The sequence below is a fragment of the Acinonyx jubatus genome, chromosome D4, assembly GCF_027475565.1.
Source record: "Acinonyx jubatus isolate Ajub_Pintada_27869175 chromosome D4, VMU_Ajub_asm_v1.0, whole genome shotgun sequence".
NCBI classification, from domain to species: domain Eukaryota; kingdom Metazoa; phylum Chordata; class Mammalia; order Carnivora; family Felidae; genus Acinonyx; species Acinonyx jubatus.
The window spans coordinates 58711688-58731019 of record NC_069391.1 but is presented as its reverse complement, the minus strand read 5'-3'; the positions used below and the strand labels follow the sequence as shown (position 1 = coordinate 58731019).

The 19332-nt window shown below is 34.3% G+C and overlaps 1 protein-coding gene across 42 annotated transcripts in view; it reads right to left on the bottom strand.

Moving 5' to 3' along the window:
- PTPRD (protein tyrosine phosphatase receptor type D) overlaps positions 1-19332 on the bottom strand; it is a 2170985-nt gene that overhangs the window by 990246 nt on the left and 1161407 nt on the right. For all 42 annotated transcript variants that reach the window (XM_053204229.1, XM_053204230.1, XM_053204243.1 and 39 more), the window contains one exon: positions 12508-12541. The gene's annotated coding sequence lies outside the window, so the exon portion shown is untranslated. The remainder of the gene's footprint in view (positions 1-12507; positions 12542-19332) is intronic.

The following is a 19332-nucleotide window of genomic DNA, read 5'->3' as shown; positions in this document are numbered from 1 at the left end:
GGTCTACATTAGATGTGACATTAAAAAATAAAGTCTCTCTAAAACAGTTGTGCATCCTGAAACTCTCAAATAGGATTGAATTATTTACATTATTCTTTTCCCTCAGGTGTTATCTGGGTGTTAGGAATTTTATTTCCCAGGTCAAGCTATTTCATAGGTTGAACAAAACACAGGTCTTCCAACATAATGCCATAAAGTAGACATAATATCTACATAAAAAAAAATGAATCCACATGTTCAGTCTTCACTTAGCAAGCATCCTCATGTCTGAAAGCCGTTAAAACTGTGGCATTTTCACCCATTTTCATCTGGACTCAACACTGTGAAAACAGCCAGGTTTCAGACAAACATCTATTCTCCACAATTTTTCCCTGAGGATATAGATTTTTCTCTCTTTTTCTTTGATCAACAGCCTTCAGACATAATCGCAGAAAGTAAGATAAATGAGAGGAAAGTGAGATAAACAAGAGGAAAGCAAAGCTCTAGACAGTTTTATACAAGTAGCTCAAAATGGTGGTAGATTCCACCTTTGCTTTAAGCCTAACCTGGGTCAATAATCACAGTAAACCAATCCTTTCACATGTATTTTCAGAACAGTGTGTGAAGTAAGGTTCCTAGTTCTTTCAGTGAGCACATATTTCATCCACAGGGCTTCTAGCTACTCTGTAGCATGGCCCTATGTGTGTGTGTGTGTGTGTGTGTGTGTGTGTGTGTGTGTGTATACCTCCAGACTTGACAAAATTTAGTGAAAGTGAATATGAATATGGGTAAGGAGAATAACTATTCTCAGTATACTGAGTGAGGGGAAAAGTCACTAATACAGGCATCCTTCTATGCATTTTATCTACATTCACCTGTTTAAACTACACAACTTTGGAGTGAATGTCACTTCTGATTTCTGTTTCCCATTTGAAGACACAACCTGTAATTAAAGCAAATAGTCCAGAAATACACAGAAAGTAAATGCAGAAGTACAATCCAAACCCATAATTCCAATCCTATGCTCCTTTAAAATATGTGGTCTCATAAAACAACTATGGCCACTTACTATGGGTCTCATTTGCATATTTATACATGAAATTCGGGCACAGCTATCAAGAGATTTCAGAAACCCAATGTGGCCTTATTTTTGTTATGATAAAAAACTTATTTTAGGAAATATTTTAGACTTAGTCTAAAGAAGTAAAAACAAGCAAGTGCTTATCTACCCAGAGCTTATATGGGTTGGTCTTACGTAGACCCTTGTTTGTAAACTGAGCCACAAAGATTACTTCCAATGTACATTTGCAATGCCAGGAACCTTCTAGATTTCTCTAATCCTGTCTAAATGACTACTATGAAATCTGTGAGCCTCTGGCAAGCAACTTAGAGGTTCAGGCACCACATGGGGATTTATCACCTAGGGTTGTTGACCTGCTAATCTGCCTCATTTTGAACCAAAGAGGCAAAGACTCCAAATCTCCCTGGCAGATCTAACAATATATTTTAGAAGAGAAGACTCTGGCAAATAAAACAGACTAAGGAGTGAAGGTATATGTGAGGAAAAAGAATGGTGGTTGCAACAGCCTTACTGGAGGCTTCACAGCAGGTGGTGGTGAGATTCTCTGAGATAATTCAGTCCTCTGAAAATGCTGTTAACCACACTAAAGACTAACAAACATTTCACAGCAGTGGTTATAGTAAGAATATGGGGAAGAGGAGGGGAATGAACTGGAGTAAAATGCATTTGAAATAACAAAGCATTAGAAAAAGAAAGAAATCTTGCCTGATTTCCCGAAAATTGAAACTTTTATACGCAAAAAAAATCACACAAATATTATGATTAACATTTCCGTGTTAATTTCTTTTTTAATGTTTATTTATTTTTGAGAGAGAGAGAGAGAGAGAGACATAGTGTGAGTTAGGGAGGGGTAGAGAGAGAGACACAGAATCTGAAGCAGGTTCCTGGCTCTGAGCTGTCAGCACAGAACCCGATGCAAGGATTGAACCCACAAACTGTGAGATCATGACCTAAGCTGAAGTTGGACACTTAACCAACTGAGCCACCCAGGCACCCCTGTGTTAATTTCTTAATTATCTCCTCTGAATGCAAAAATAAAACAAAATAAAGCAAAACCTAAAAAAAAACCACAAAGGCAGAAGTAGGTTATAGGTCTGAAGCTTGGTGAACAGTTGGCTCTTAGGAATATTTTGAAATAATAAGACACTTAGAAGCTGCCTCTGGCTTCCAAGATTTCCTTTATCTAAAGGAGAAAAGAAAACATCTTCACATAAAATATACAGGTTGGGGCTTCCAGGAATGTGTGTCTCAATAGAGCTAAACTGAGAACTCACAGAAGACATTCTGTCTGTGCAGTTGTTCAACCCAAGAGGCACAGACGACTTTGGGTGTGAATGCAGGTGTGAAGGATGATTGGGAATTTGTTCTTTTCTTTGTACTAGCCAGCATGGCAAAAGATGAGGCTTACATTTGAATGAGTTTGGTGGAACAGTAAATGGAACATGATTTTTCAGCCTCCACTGTTCTAATGCTGTCAGTACATGTTTTTATGAAATCTAGTAAAGACCTAGAATGATGAAGTAAATGTTTTATCCTTTTAAAGATTGATTCTTTTAATAATTCAAGTTGGATTATCATATTTGTTGAGGCAATGTCCACTAAGCAATTGGGAGAATAGTCCAGACCTAGTATGTCTCATTTTGATGAGCATGTATTATTTTTTCCTCTAGATTTTAATTAAATAATTCCTTTGAAATTAAAATAAAATTATTAAGGAGAGTTCATCTTTCCTCCTTTTTTACCCAGTGTAAAAAAATTTCTGAAGATATTACATATCTGTTTTAAATATTGAACATAAAATTTATTGTCTATGCTGGACAACTTTGAGATTATTTTGAAACTGAAAGTACATGTTATTATTAATAATTATCTATATACATTAATAATAATTCTGGGAAAACAGACATGAATTGGGACTTTTCAGATAAACTAGGATGTATAGCTATCTTAGTTTTAAGCATCAATTAGGTAATAAAGAAAGTGATAATAAAGGATTCCAAAGCTTCATTGCAAAACTAGTTTTCAATCTCAGGCTTGTTCTCATTTATAGGTATATAAAGAAACATGATTCAAAAAAGTGCATTTTATCAGGAAAGGCTTAAATATGCCAGGATAAAACTGCCATAAGAGGGAAAAAATGAAATGTTTTTATTCCTGTAATTATAGGTATTAGGCCAAGAAATTGTGTAGCATGTACATACTAATTCATTTCTTCATTTCTCCAAGTTAATCTCTGAGACACTCAGAAATAATAATTTAAAAACATGCTTTCTGAGATAATGAGTATAAAGGAATGCAATAATATTTCCATTATTGGGGAAAAATATTTCAAAGTAGGAGCCTTAATCAAGATCATTATGGAGAGTTAGTATTGAACAATAAATCACAGTGTATAAAAAATATATATACATGTAAAGTTTGTAATGTGATTCCATAGGATTCTCAATGACTTCAGGCAAGTAACTTCAACATTTTATGCCTTTGTTTTCTCACTTATGAAGTGTATATAATAGTTCTTCCATTACAAGTTTTGTGAAGATTAAATTATATAATACATGTAAAGCATGCAAAATAGGGATGATACATAGTAAGTATAATGGTAGCAATTGCTTTTATTCAGTTCCCTAAAATAATAAAACTCTGATTACAGTTTCTAATAATTTTTCTTCAATTGTAATAACTTTTGTTTCCACCTCCTTTTGTTTGTCTCATGTAAAATTACATTTAGTAACCATTGACAAACTCTTTAATATAACTTTATGGGTATTAATGTTGTAAAGAAATAATTTGTGTTATACTAACATGTAATCATTCTAATAACAGCTAAGTAAGGAATCTTTGGATAAGAAATCTGGAATATTCATTTACTTGTGTGCATCCTTCATTTGATTGTTTCATTCATTCCTGCTAGTTAGTTACTGAACATTTACTCTTTTGGGGATATAGCAGGAACATCCCATTCAAAGTCACTGCCTTCTTATGGCTTATATAGATTATAGTTGGAAAGGCTGGAAAGGCTGGACGAATAAACACATTTATAATAAGCATGGCGAATAAGTGCCCTGGAGGCAAAAGAAGATAAATTAAGTGGGATAAAAAGAAGCAGAGGTGGGACAAAGAGCAGTGTGATAAATTCACATTCGAACAGAAACTTGAGGGTCCCAAGGGGAAGCCACAGGCTATAGTACTGGAAAAGCATTCTGAACAGAGAAAGAAAGTTCAAAAGACATCAGGCCTGAGATTGCTTAGCAAATTCCAGGGAGAGAAAGGAAGCCAGATTACAGAGGGAGGGTGAAATCTGATTACAGACCACCAGGTGAAAGAGGAAGTCAGATCATGGGTACCTTGAAAGCCACTGTAAGAATTTGGCTTTCCTTCTGAATAAGATTAAGGAGAGTTTTGGGGGGGGGTGCGGATTTGAGCAAAAATCAAGCAGAATTAGGTTTACATACAGATGCTTAGAGTTTTGCTTTTAATATGGTTATCAAAAGGCATAGGAGAACAAATCCCTGGGCCCCCTGAAGCACTAGCCCACTACCAGTCAAGGAAGATTTTGTACCAAATTTCCCCAGGCTCTGTAACCACTCTGATACTGTCCTAGAGTCTTCAGAGGACAGATTTAAATATAAGCAAGAGGGTGAAGGGAAACAAAAGAGGAAAGGCTTTGAGTTTGCATGGGTACAAGAAGATGATGGGTAAAGGAGAGAAGCAAGAGATGAACTAATTCCTGTAGGGTCTCATTACAGCTTCCTGAATCATCACAGCTGCCTCAAAGGAGAGACTCAAGGAAGGTCAATAGTGCATCTAGTAAGGGTCATAGCCACAGTCTTACCAAGAGCTGAGTTTCTTGCCTTGCCATGCAGTTACTGTGTGCCCTGGGGAGAGTCATCTATGCCTCACTTTCCTCATCTATAAAACATGGTAAATTTGCCTTACAGACTAGTTGTGAAGGATAGGTGCCTGATATATAATATGCAAATATAAGTTGTGTTATTCTTCTTGATAACAAAATGACATTTGTAATAAGATACTATTGATTGCAAGATGATATTTATTAAAATATCTTGAAAATAAGATGTCAGAGGTACCATTAAGTTAAGGGTTACTTTAAGGACAAATAAAAGACTACATTAAATAACTAATTGATTTATTTATTTATTTTATTTATTTTTTTAATATTAAAAAAATTATGTTTATTTATTTCTGAGACAGAGAGACAGAGCATGAGTGGGGGCGGGGCAGAGAGAGAAGGAGACACAGAATCAGAAGCAGGGTCCAGGCTCTGAGCTGTCAGCACAGAGCCCAACGCGGGGCTCGAACTCACAAACCACGAGATCATGACCTGAGCCAAAGTCGGTTGCTCAACCGACTGAGCCACCCAGGCGCCCCATTAATTGATTTTTAAATCCATCTACTTTTCAGATATGTTACAATGTTATTGATATAAGGAGAGAGATTTCATCCATAAAATGATAGTAATATGATTACTGAAAATTTTTAAACTGAAAAAAGTATTTTTTGGCTAATATGTAAAACATGAGATCCAATAGGTAAGACTATTTCTGACATAAAATTACCTTAAATTAGAAACCACTAATTATGTATGCACATGCCAAAATATGACTGCTTTAGCAAGTGATGAATTTGCATATACAATGATTTTAATCAAAGGTACCTATTTGATTGTGTAATTATCTCATTTACAAATACAAAATTTGAATTTTGTACATATGAATCCTCATTTGTACATGCACCAAATTATTTTGTTGGTACAACTTAGAAATCCCTATTTGATATATTAGGGCATTAGTTCTCTTCCATTTTTTCTTCCATTTTCTCTTCCAGCAACAAGGATTCAGTTTTTATTGACTCTTAAAACAGAACTCCCTGAAATAACATGAAAAATGGATGCTGCTTCCTGTCATGACAGAGGAAACTACACTTCCATTTTGTGCCAAGGAAAAGCAGAAACAAACAAACAAAAACAAACCAAACAAACAAACAAAAAAAACCACATGTTTTCTCAAACACACTTTTGTTCCTTTCTGCCTTCTTGTTTGGAAGTTATTTCAAAATTTAAAGAAGACTTTGGTTCACAGGGAGAACTCTTGAGTGGTGATCATATTGAGTTCACTCAATTTTCCACATTGTTAGTCCCTAAATGATGGGAGTAAGCTGTTGATCTCTAATACTCTTAAGCAATAGAGAAAATTTAGAGCTGGTAAAAAGTACCAAATTTATAGTCCTAGAGACAGATGTTCTCTGTGGAGCTCCTAGAGGAAAAAAAAAAAAGAGCCTGAAAAGCAGTGAGGCAAGACTCTTTATATTATTAAGGCTATTGGACAATCTAGATTCTCCTAGGTCTTAAGTAAGGGTTGTATGGTACAGACTGGGAAAACTGATCACCACAATGATAAAGTTCTGGATAAGCATGGCATTTGTTTTCTATCTAACTCATTTTGATAGGCCCATTGAGGCACAAGGCTATTAAAAATCCTGTTATTCACAAACTCACATTAAGATAGATCTCCACATTTTAGATGTGCCATTGGGAAATGTAGGAGCCTTTTGCCTTCTGAATCTTTCAGACCCTCTCTGTATGCTTTGGGTTCAATCTTGAGGATTCAAGTAAGATGCAATTTGGTAATCTAAGTAGACACAATATCATTGTTGACCCTTTTGTTGTTCACCTGCATGTAGATGTGCACTTATGAAAATAGAATCTTACATTAGGGAAAGAGTAGAAATCCAGTGTGTCAATAACTTTCACAACTTTGTTAACTATGCCTTGTCTGTATTTGGTAATCAGACTATAGAGAGATCCTTCCAAACCTCTGAATTCTTGAACTACGAAACTTCAAAAGAACCTCAGTATTGAATCTTCTATAATAAATTTCCTCTTGAGTACTTAGATGTACTCATCATTGTTGGAATAAGGTCAGGTCAAGTCTGCCTATGATGTCTCTTAAACAACACTATGTGGTATGTTTCCTTCCAGTGTTACTTTTAATATCTCCAGGGAAGGAATATACTGTAGTAATTAAAAGCACGACGGCTCTTGGGGTTAGCCATACCTGGTATAGGAGACCGAACCATGCCTCTAGGTATTTTTGTCTTTGTTTGGTTCCTTCCTACATTGAGTCTGGGCTTGACCATGTGGTTTATTTTGACCAATGGGACTTTAGCAAGTATGTTGCTAGGTGAGGCACTTGTAGTGGGGCTTGTCCTTTGAAACACTCCTTGGAAATAAGCTGCATGTTATGTGCAAGTCTAACTTATTCTGCTAGAGAGAAAGATTATGTGGAGGGCCTCTGGCAGATGATTTATCATGTAGTAAGAGAGGCCACTTGGAAAACTGCGAACTTCATTAATACCCTAGTTGAATGTAGTCACATAAGTGGCCCCAGAAAACAGGGAAAGCAGAATAGCTGCCCCCTGTAACAATCGTGAGGAATAACAAATGGCTATTTTACATCAATGAGATTTAGGGAAGTTTATTACATAATAAGAGATAATTGATGCATGACTCCATTACTTATTTAGTTATGTGATGTGGGTGAGATATTTAAACTTTCTAATCCCTTATTTGCCAGCTCTATATTATGGGCAATAACTGTACTACTTCATAGGATTGTGAAATGGATTAAATAAAATAATAATATAAGAAGTTTAGTGCATAACATCTGAGCTACAGTAAGTGCATAATGAATGGTAGTTTTTACCATCAATTTCATCATCTCAAACATTGCCATAATTATGACAATCATCCCCCCTACTAACACCACTAAAACTGCCCCCCAACACCTTCCTGATAACTGGTGTTTTCATGATGCTCTTTCTGTCTATTGTAATGGGGAAATCAATCTCTTTCAACTAAGACATTTTTTAAGTCAAACACACACACAAAACATTTTTTATTATAGTCAATTATGATGTAAGTAATGAAAATAACTCATTTAGATATCCTTTCATATTATTTCATTGGATTACTAAAGAGATAAAGCAATTTGCTAAGGTCACTCAGAAAGCAAATGGAATGATCACATTTGAAGCTCATGTCTTATTGCCATGAATTCTAAGTTCTTTTATAAAATTCTGGCTCTTCTAAAAATAAGAGCCTATGTCTCCCATGAGATAGGAATCTTCATAAAGGCACATATTTTGTTGTGCTTACTGATCCATTCCTAGCACTTGCTGTATAGAAGCTGCTCCAGAAACATTTGTTGAATATGTGTATTAATTCACAGTTGGTAGTTTAGTAGAGCATGGGCTCAAAAGCCAAAAAGTTTGAGTTTGAATCCCAGTTCTACCACTTATTAGCTATGTGAGTTTAGGCAATTTAACATTCTGTTTCCCAGTTTCCCTACATGTAAAGACAATAATAGCAAAAGTATACATTATCTGGGATGTTTTAAAGAATATGAAGCACTCAGAATAGTGCCTAACAAAACAGTAAGCACCATATAACTTAACTATTATTATTATTTTGCTGTTATATTGGACCTCTATTAACATATGAAATTGTATATATAAAATATTAGAGAAGAGGTATATGTCATATATTACAAGAAGGCCAGGAAAAAAAGTAGTGTATAGTCTAAAACAATGGCTTCTAAGCTCCATTCTTGCTTAAAATATTTTTTATATGAGTATAGTTGACACACAGTTTTACATTAGTTTCAGGTGTAGAAGATAGTGATTCAACTTCTCTATAGTTATGCTCTGGGACTCAAATTCAAACTTTTTGGCTTTTGAGCCCATGCTCACCACAAGTGTTGCTACCATTTGTCATCATACAATGCTCTTACAAAATCATTGACTATAGTCAATGACTATGCTGTGCCTTTTATTTCCATGACTTATTTATTCCAGAACTGGACACCTGTATCTTCCACTCCCCTTCACCCATTTTGCCTATCCCCACCTCCCTTTCCTCTGGAAACCATTAGCTTTTTCTCTGAATTTATAGGTCTGGTTCTGCTTTTTTCCTTTATTCATTTGTTTTGTTTTTTAGATTCCACATAGGAGTAAAATCATAAGGTATTTGTCTTTCTCAGTCTGAATTATTACCATGATACCCTCTAGGTCCATCTATATTGTCCCAGGTGGCAAGATATCACCCTTTTCCATGGCTCTGCAATATTCCATTATGTATATGTATGTATACATGTGTGTGTACATGCACATATACACTTACATACACACATACACCAAATCTCCCCATCTCTTTGTCTATCAATGGACACTTAGGTTGCTTCCACATTGTGGCTATTGTAAATAATGCTGCAATAAATGTAGGGGTGCATATATCTTTTCAACTTAGTATTTTGTTTGTTTGTTTGTTTTCTTTAGGTTAATACCCAGTAGTGGAATTATTGGATTATATTGTATTTCTGTTTTTATCATTTTGAGGAAACTTCATATTGTTTTCCACAGTGACTGCACCAATTTATATTCCCCCCAATAGTGTAAAAGGATTCCTTTTTCTCCACATCCTCACCAATGCTTGTTATTTTTTGTTTTCTTGATTTTAGTCCTTGTGACAGGTGTGAGATGATATCTCATTATAGTTTTGATTTGCATTCCCCTGATGATTAGTGATGTTGAGTATCTTTTTATGTGTCTATTGGCCATCTGTGAAGTCTTCTCAGAAAAAAATGGCCGTTTAGGTACATTTTTAATCATATTTTACCTATGTATTTATGAATTTATTTGTTTATTGGTGTTGGTCTGCATCACTTCTTTATATATCTTGAATATTAACTCCCTATTGGGTATATCATTTGCAAATACATTTTCTTATTCATCAGGTTGTCTTTATTTTGTTGATGCTTTCCTTCACTGTGCAAAAGCTTTTTATTTTGATATAGTTTGAATTGTTTATGTTTACTTTTGTTTTCCTTGCCTTTGGAGACATATCTAGAAACATATTGCTAAGGTTGATGTCAGAGAAATTAATGCCTATGTTCTCTTCTAAGATTGTTAGTTTCAGTTCTCACGTTTAGTCTTTAATTCATTTTGAGTTTAATTTTGTGTATGGTATAAGAAAGTGGTCCAGTTTCATTCTTTTGTATGTAGCTGTCCAGTTTTCCCAGCACCATTTATTAAAGAGACTTTTTTCCTTTGCATATTCTTACCTCATTTGTCATAGACTGACCATATGAGTGTGGGTAAACCCCACTCTGGGCTCTCTATTCTGTTCCACTGATCTGTGTGTCTATTTTTGTGCCAGTACCATACTATTTTGATTACTTACTCCAGCTTTGTAGTATATCTTGAAACCTGGAATTGTGAAACCACTAGCTTTTTTGTTTTATCTAAAGATTGCTTTGGCTTTTGTGGTATTTTGTTCCGTACAAATTTTAGAATTATTTGTTCCAGTTCTGTGAAAAATGCTGTTGGCATTTTAACAGGGATTATATTGAATCTATCGACTGCTTTGGGTAGTATGGACATTTTGACAATGTTAATTTCTAAGCTTCATTCTTGATTACATCACCTGGAATGATTATTAAAATTCAGATTCCTGCCAATACTGCCCCTCTTTCCTGATCCTCTATATTTGTAACAATTGTACCAAAGAATAGTATTTGTACATTCAGTTTAAAAAGCACTAAAATGAAATGAATTATAATACTGCAAATTCAGGCATCATATTATTTCATGAGATTAGATATTTTGGAATGCAGGAATTTTTCAATTGCCTTTCAAATTCAATCATATGGGGAACTGAATATTCTACACAAATCTACACGATGTGCCATTTTTGGATGTCCTTTTTCTCCTTTCTACCCTTTCCTTCACTCCCCTCATCTTTGGAAAAAAAGGTAACTACTCCCAAGTAATACTGACCCTCCTGGGACATGTGGAAAAACTTATGGGGGCGGGTAGGCCTCTATTACCTAAACTGTAGTCCATGGAGCAGTAAAATCAATATCACTTGGGAATTTGCCAAAAAATGTCAAGCCCTAATATATGACACTGCTTCTCAACTCCAGTTGCTCCTGGACTCACCAGCAAGCTGGAGCATCATGCTAAGCTCCACCCAGAGAGACTGAATTAACTGGTCTGGGTGGGGCCCAGGTATTAACTAATTTTTTTTCAATACCCCAGGTGATTCTGACATGCCATTTGGGTGAAGAAACACTCATTTAGAGGAAAAGTTTGAGCAGAAAGCTTCAGACTGATTTTAGAATTTCTACTTCCATGGTCTTCTCCAGCCTCCTAGGGGAATACAGCTTCCAGAAAAGCCTTCACATTTCCTTCTAAGACTGGACAACTAAGGCCTCTTAGCTTCATTATATACTGTTACTGACTCATCCAACCTAGTCAGACTTCTATCCTGCCTTCCTGATAATCTCCTTGAAATCTGAATAAGCTTAACAATGAGACTGGATAACACTGATTAATGTCAATGGTAACATGATACAAAAACAATGACAACCTACTATATTTTGAAGGCAAAAGTCAAGTACTTTCAAGGACACCAATAATGATATTTACTTATGTTATGTTTAGATCTCTCTAAGCCCCCCAACCACGATTGATTTTTATATTTTGACTATTGCAAGGTGATGATAGAATAGCCTTTGCATAGACTGTACTATTAAAAAAATACATTTATTTTCTGTAAAATTTTATCTCATACACTTGAAAATTATTTAACTAAACCAGATTGACTTTTTCTGACCCTTCACAGTTTACCCTGAAATAATCACTTAATTAAAGGGGAAAGCAGAACTGGGAGCTGGCAAGAACCAGTTTTTTGTTGCTTTCTTTCTTTCTTTCTTTTTCCCTTTTGAGAGCATACTATTGCAGCAGATATTTCATTATGATCATTAATATTACTTCCCACAACATTTAATACCTGTTTCACTCCCCAACGTAAAATGTTACCCAATAGAAGTCCACAAAAGGAGCCACGAACAAGCATGTTCCTAACAAAAACAGAAAACTGTCCTTTGATTTCTGCTGTCCAGTATGCTGATTCAACTAAAACAAAGTCATATTTAGTCAGTTATGAGACTGGAAAAATGACAACCAGTCTGTGTGTACATCATGACCATCTGCATATATATATATATATATATATATATATATATATATATGGCCTTTGGTGGTATGAATATTTGGGTGTTTTCTCAGAGTCATCCCTGGGCAAACATATGGTACACATTTAATAGAAAACGTTTGGACAATAATGCCCCTCCTATACTCCTGGTGAACATGTACAGGATACTTTCTGATTTCCAGTCTTGGCTTAGTTCAGAAGTAAAAAGGGAGAGGTTAAATCCCTGGAAAAAAATATAGCTGACCTCAGGGCATGCTTGACTTTCAGTCTATGTAAGTGTTCATGTTTTTGCAGATTTCATAGGCAACATAAATCCGTTTGAATATCAGAAAGAAAAACATTCTACACAGATTTGAGAAGAGAAAAACCAACTTACCAGTGTTGTTCAGTTAATTGACAGGCACCATCATCTGAAACAACAAAAATATATTTTGATATTGCAATATAAAAACTACCAAAGACTTTTAAATCATCTTCAAACACATATTGTGCATTTATCTAAAGAAGCAAAATTAAATAAGCTATAAAGATACATAATCTGATCTCAATTATTTAATTATTTCATATGAAAGTGTTTCATCCTCACCACTTTAGATCCAAATTAGATAGCTGGTTGTCTTTGAAATTTTTTTGTATATGCTTGCTGGCAAATGTATGTTTTGCAACCATATTTTATTCTGATGTTCAAGTTTAAAAGTACAGAGAATCCTGTATAATACAGTCCTTGTCCTGGCATGAACATAATCATGAAATCTTATCCTAATACACAGCTCTGATGATGCCATATAAATCACCTTGCTGGGATAAAAAAATCCACTCTGTTGTTTGTACAAGAAAAGCTGAAATATTTAGCAGAGTGTTCAGCGGCTTCAGTCAGCTGCTCCTGTTCTACCATTCTAAGACTCTGCCCCTAATTCTCTCGTGAGTCCTAATTCTACCTCTCAAGTTTATCTCCTACTATTTTCCCCTGTGCCCTGTACTCAGGTTATGTCTTAAACACATGCTTTTTTTTTTAAACAATATTTTGGTTCACCACTTTCTCTCCACCTCCATATTCTTTCTACCCATTTTTTCAGGGCCACCTCAGCTAACATCTCAATGAAGCTTGTCTTGACACCCAGTGAAGGAATTACTCTTCTTTTTCTATATATTTCCAACATATTTTGTACCTCTACTATAGTACTCAACAGATTGTCTCTTGTATTATAGATGGTTGTTTATGCCTTGATCCTGTTCATTTTTGCCTACCCAGAAGACTCCCTGTTATGTCTTTGACATGGGAGATATCCAGAAGATGATTCATAAGATAAATGGAACAATTTATTTAATATAGAGGTAACATGTTGTGTACATTTTTTTCATGTTCATCTGTTATCCTTTAAAAGTATTATTGCATTGCACCTGTTTCTGGTAATAACACTTGCATTTTAAAGAAATAGTAATCTCCATTACAAATGAAACCTTTAGTCTCATGAAAAAATAAAATTAAAGAATGAAATTAAAGAAAATTTCTTCTTTTAATAAATGGCTTTTTAAGCAAGTTCTTTAAGATATTTTTTGTATTGTTTAAAAAACCTTTCTTTTTTTGCAGGCTTGAATTTTGTGGAAAAGTGATAATACTTTCTGGCCCTCTATTAGCACAGCATATGTTTGAAATTAGTGTTTTGAGGAACAGTGACAGAATTGCCTGGAGCCATTAAATGATCACCCCATCAATAAGACTGAAATTAGTAGCATCATCTTAGAAAAGGGAATCTATATTTTATAGAGAATAAAATGATAACATTGCCTTGTTTGTAATTTTGTACACTTGACCAGGTTAACTATGTGAGAGCAGAATCTGCTTATATAAAGTATGCAAGTGCATTACACACTTACACAATGTCTTATCCTTCATTCTCCTTCCGGGCCCACAATTACTTCAGGTTTCAAAAAGTTAAACAATTCTGTTCAATTATTCATATCAATTTTTCCCCAGATGATTATGAATTAGCTATCTCTTCATCCATATTATTAAGTGCTTTTTGTTTTCATGTAATATGTTAAATATCAAGAAAAATAATTCTTGAATAACAAAATTTTAAATAATTGACTTAAAGATTTATATGAATATTTAAAACAATAGCAATGTTTCTTAATTTACATGTTCATCTATCAAATTCACTATGCTTGTTGATCCAAATTTCCTTCTTTCTCCCTTTTCCCCTTTCTCTCTTTTTTTTTCTTTTCATTTCTAAATATATTTTCCATTATCTTTTTTCTTCTGCATTTTGATCAGGTCCTAAGAATGTACCATATAAAACAGATATGGTTCTGTTCCACATAAAACAGATAACTTACTAAGTAGATAACCAATTGATTGAGAGACATGAAAAAGATCTTATCAAAAAACTTTGGAACTTTTGTTTTGATTCCAGAGATATTGGCATGATTATGGGAAAGGAGTCATCCTAAATAAAATGATTTATGGATAACACATGCACCTACAAAATTCTTTTTCTTAAAAGAAGTTTTTAGAGGTCCTTTCATATGCAAATTTATTCAAATAGCACTTACAATTAGTCATCTACCTCTCTGTATTTGACCATTTAATTCTCATAAAGAGCATCTATTTTCTATTAAAGAACCCGGCTGTTTGAATGTAGGAACAGAATACTAAGTGGAATATCATTCCAATATTGTGATTGTATGATTTGTGGGAAAAATAAGAATACATTAAATATGTATTATTGCCTTCTCTGTATATCTCTACCAAGCAGGTGGTAGGAATAAGTCAGCTATTTCTGCATTTACTTGTAGAACCAATTATAGAAATAATTATGAAAACAAATGCAAATAGGTACACACTCTGGGCATAGAAAATTATTTTAGCTATGAAATCTTGAGTTCCAATAATATCACTGAAATACATACATGCATATATAATACATACATATATGTATCTATTTCTCTGACAAGCAAACACACATACATGCAGATATATAGATATATGCATAAGTGGTCAGAGTGATTTTCTTCTTTTCTAATTTTATCGGATTTCTTTCTTTTGGCATTTCCTTTTCTTCATACAAAAACTCCAGTCCTCATTTCTCATATTAGTTGTGAACAAGTCCATGACTTGAGCTGAAATGGCAGATCAGTGATAACAGGGAAAGAAACTGAGAATGAAAGGGAATTGGGATGACTAAGCCTCATGACCTATATTCCATAAACAGCTCCTCAGCCAAAGTCCAGAATAGTCTGTGTGTGTGTGTAAAGAGAAAGGATACATATTTGGTCTTACTTTTTTACTCTTGAAATACAAATGACTCTTGCTTCACTCATAATTAGTTGCAAGTTCTTTATTTTACAGAACCAAAATAAAAATGAAATTAAAGTAGCTCTATTTCCGTCAAATATATACATCAAATATTATAAACCAAAAACAAAGAATCTTATCAAAATTTATAGAAAACTAGATAAAGTATAACAAATATTACTTGAAATACAAAACTCAGAGAAATACATTAAGGAAATCTTCAGAGGCCGAACTGAAGAAGAAAATGTGGAAATGATTGATAAGGAGTCACTGATCTTTTGGTTCTCTGAGACATTTTTGAATCTCTGTCAAGAGTCTTGGGATTTCAAGGACAAGAGATTGAAAAATCTCTCATGAAAATCTTTTACACAGGTATGGTGGTTGAATTGATACTACTAACAAGAACAGAGAAACTCCACAGAGAGGATTTAACAAAAAAATAAAAGTATTTCTGGATTGGTACCTTGTGGATTCAGTCTCCAAAATTCTTTGGAAGGGCACACACCCAAGAAAGGATTTAGGAATTATGAATATAAAGCCAAGCTAAGCAGAAGTTCAAATCTATAATTATCAAATAATGAGTAAATCTTGAATGAAATTCAACTGAAAGATCAAAGAGCAAGATTAGAGACACCAAAACATTCTGATAATGAGATTACTAAACATAGATTAGAAACTACTTAAAATAATTAAAAATGAAAGATGGGGAGAAAATATATGAAATAAACAAGATGTTAGCAAAAGAACAAGAGCATTTTCCATGAGTGGCAATTATAATTTTACAAATAATAATATAATCATTAAAATTAATAAACAGATATATTAAATATAGCTAAGATATAATTAACATGAAGAGCTGAATAAATTGTCCATAACATTACCAGAGAAACAATGAGGAAGTAAAAGTGATAAGAAAGAGCATGTGAGACACAAAAAAATGGGTGAGATGGTCCAACATGTGTCTAATAAGAGCCAGAAAGACAACAAGCATAAGGAACCTTAAAAAGTAATATATGAAAAATGTTCAAGAGTTGTGATATTAATATATATAACTTTTGAAAAGTATCTGTATGTCTGTATAAATCTATTTATATAAATCTGCCTATTTACCTATTTCTTCAGGAAGTTAAATGAATCTCAAGATAAATCCAATAAATCTCCCTCACAAACAAACATAAATTAAAAAATAGCTAGAAGACAAAATAGGTATTTAAAGAGGAGCAGAATAGGTTTACAGCAAACTTTTCAACAAGAATAGTAGAAGATGTAGAACAGAAGAATCATATCTCAACTGTGCTAAGTGAAAATAACTATCACAGCAGGTTTTACCTGTCTATACACTAATTTACTAATGAAGGTTAAAAGAGATGTTTTCAGACAAAAAATCATTAGTTTCTATTACATCCTTTACTGAGGGAAATCTAAAAGATACAATTTAGGTAGCAGTAAACTGAATTCAGAAAGAAAGGGATGTAAAGAAAGAATGGTAAGTAAAGAAACTGATTCATATAGGTAAATCTAAAAATATCACTAACTATATAAGACAATAGGATAATATAGTAATATCAATAATGTATAAAATATGATAATATAATATTAATAATCAATTTGGAGATAAAGTGACTGAAAACACTGCACATCTAGAATATGCAAAAGGTTGGTTAGACGGGTTATAGAGTATTCTAAAGCTCTTATATTATTTGGGAGAAGGGTAAGAATATTCATTAGCTTTATACTTAAATGAGGTATCAGCATTAAAACTTAAAGGTAACCACACACACACACACACACACAAAGGTCCAGTTGAGTAGGAGGGGGAAAAAGATAAAGAAATGACTACAAAAAAGAGAGAGATATCATGCATAGAAATAGCTAAATAAAGGGGTGCCTGGGTGGCTCAGTTCGTTAAGTGCTCAGGTCATGATCTCACAGTTTGTGGGATCCAGCCCTGTGTCAGGCTCTGTGCTGACAACTCAGAGCCTGGAGCCTGCTTCAGATTCTGTGTCTCCCTCTCTCTCTGCCTTTCCCCCACTAGTGCTCTGTCTCTGTCTTTCAAAAATGAATTAAAATTTTAAAATAAATTAAAAAAAGAAATAGCTAAGTAAATTAAAAGTACACAACAAAATAAATACAAATACATCAGTAATCACAATAAATGTGTTGGATCACAACCTCAGGAGTTCTCCAGGTGAAATCTGAAACTGGCCTCTTACATGGAGGGCAGGGAGAGACTCAATGAGAAAAAAAGCAGACCACCCAGAGTGGTAGGTGGCAGGTTTTTAACCAAGCAAGGAAAGTTACATATGAGGCTTGTCTTGGGTGGCTTCAAAAGGAGCAGATCTCTGCACTTGCCCAACAGATCTTAAAGGTATGTACAGAGGCCTCAACAGGGTTCAGCCACATGTATAGATAGTCCAGATGGTCTCAACAACATATTACTCTGTCAAGGTTTTGTTCTTGAAGAGACTCTAGCTATGGGAACAGTGGGCAGAAAGTACATTCCAAGGACTGGAGAAGGGTAATGAGCCCCAACTGCTTGGATCCAGCTCATGGGTCAACTGATGGTCATGGTCTCTCAACAACTTCCTCCAACAAAATGTTAGTGAACTCAACTGCTAGTTAAAGATGGAGATTCTGATACTCTCCTTCCTCTTCTTCCCAGGATTGTATCACCCTTCCTATTGAAGTTTTTTAGTCATCACTCCTCATGCTCAGCAGCATCTACTTGCTTCTTAATTAGTTCCACTGAAAAACAGGACAGTCTCAACTGTTATCCCCTCTCATATATTTTCAAAACCAACAAAGCTATTTTTATAGTTTTCTAAGGGCTTTTATTTATAGAAGTAGATGGGAAAGAAGTAAAGGGGAATATATTAAAAATATAAATAGCAAAAGTCCTTATTTTCAACTAGGGTGACCAACTTGTCTTAGTTTTAAAACTGAACTCCCAAGCCTAAGGAATCTATCCCACCACCATGAAACTCTCAGAGAAGAAAGGATTAACCAACTGGTTCTCCTAGTGTTCAACTGGCATCTGCTATGTGTTGTCTCCAGAACATAAAGGACTATTGATTTTGATCTTTTTGTTTCCTCTTTGTATCCATTTTTTCCTCTTAGACTTTGAGATCCCTGCCTGGTCACTCTACATACCTTCAAGACTTCCATTAAAAAGACTATCATGGTGTTCTTTGTTCTCTTATTTAAATATTTACACAATAAAAATACTTTAACCATGTGATAAATTTAATGAATCTACAATTATGCAATATCAAGCAAATGACAAAATAGTGAGTTAAAATGAGTAAAGAACAATTTAAGCTTTATTTTTTCTTTACTCTAGATAAAATAATTATTTTTAACATTTATTAAACAAGTGTTTTTAGCATCTACTATGTGTTGTGTGCTGTTCTCACTGGGGATACAGTGGTAGCCATGTGGACATGTTTCCGACTTACATTCTTGACGCATGGAGGGGTGAGGGGGAGAAAGAAAATAAGCAACTAAACAAATAAAACAATAAAATAATTTCACACAATTAGTGAAATGGACAAAATTAAGTAAGTAATGAGGCTCAGAGGAAGAATATTTTGGATGGTAAGGCCTAATAACACAGAACAAGACAGTCATGCAAGATAAGATGATAAAATGTTTATGTAAAAGGATAGTGAACACATATGGCATTGTATGAATTTATATTCAAGAAACAGAAAGAGGGCCAATGTACCTGGAATCTAGTGAAAAGGAAAGAGTGGCAAAAGATACATTATAGTGATAGGTGAGGCCATATCACAGATTGGATGGTGGCCATTGCTAAGAAGTTGGATTATATTCTAAGAGCAATAGGGAGTCACTGGAGGGTTTTAAGCAGTAATGACATTGCCTGATTTTGTATGAAACATGCCT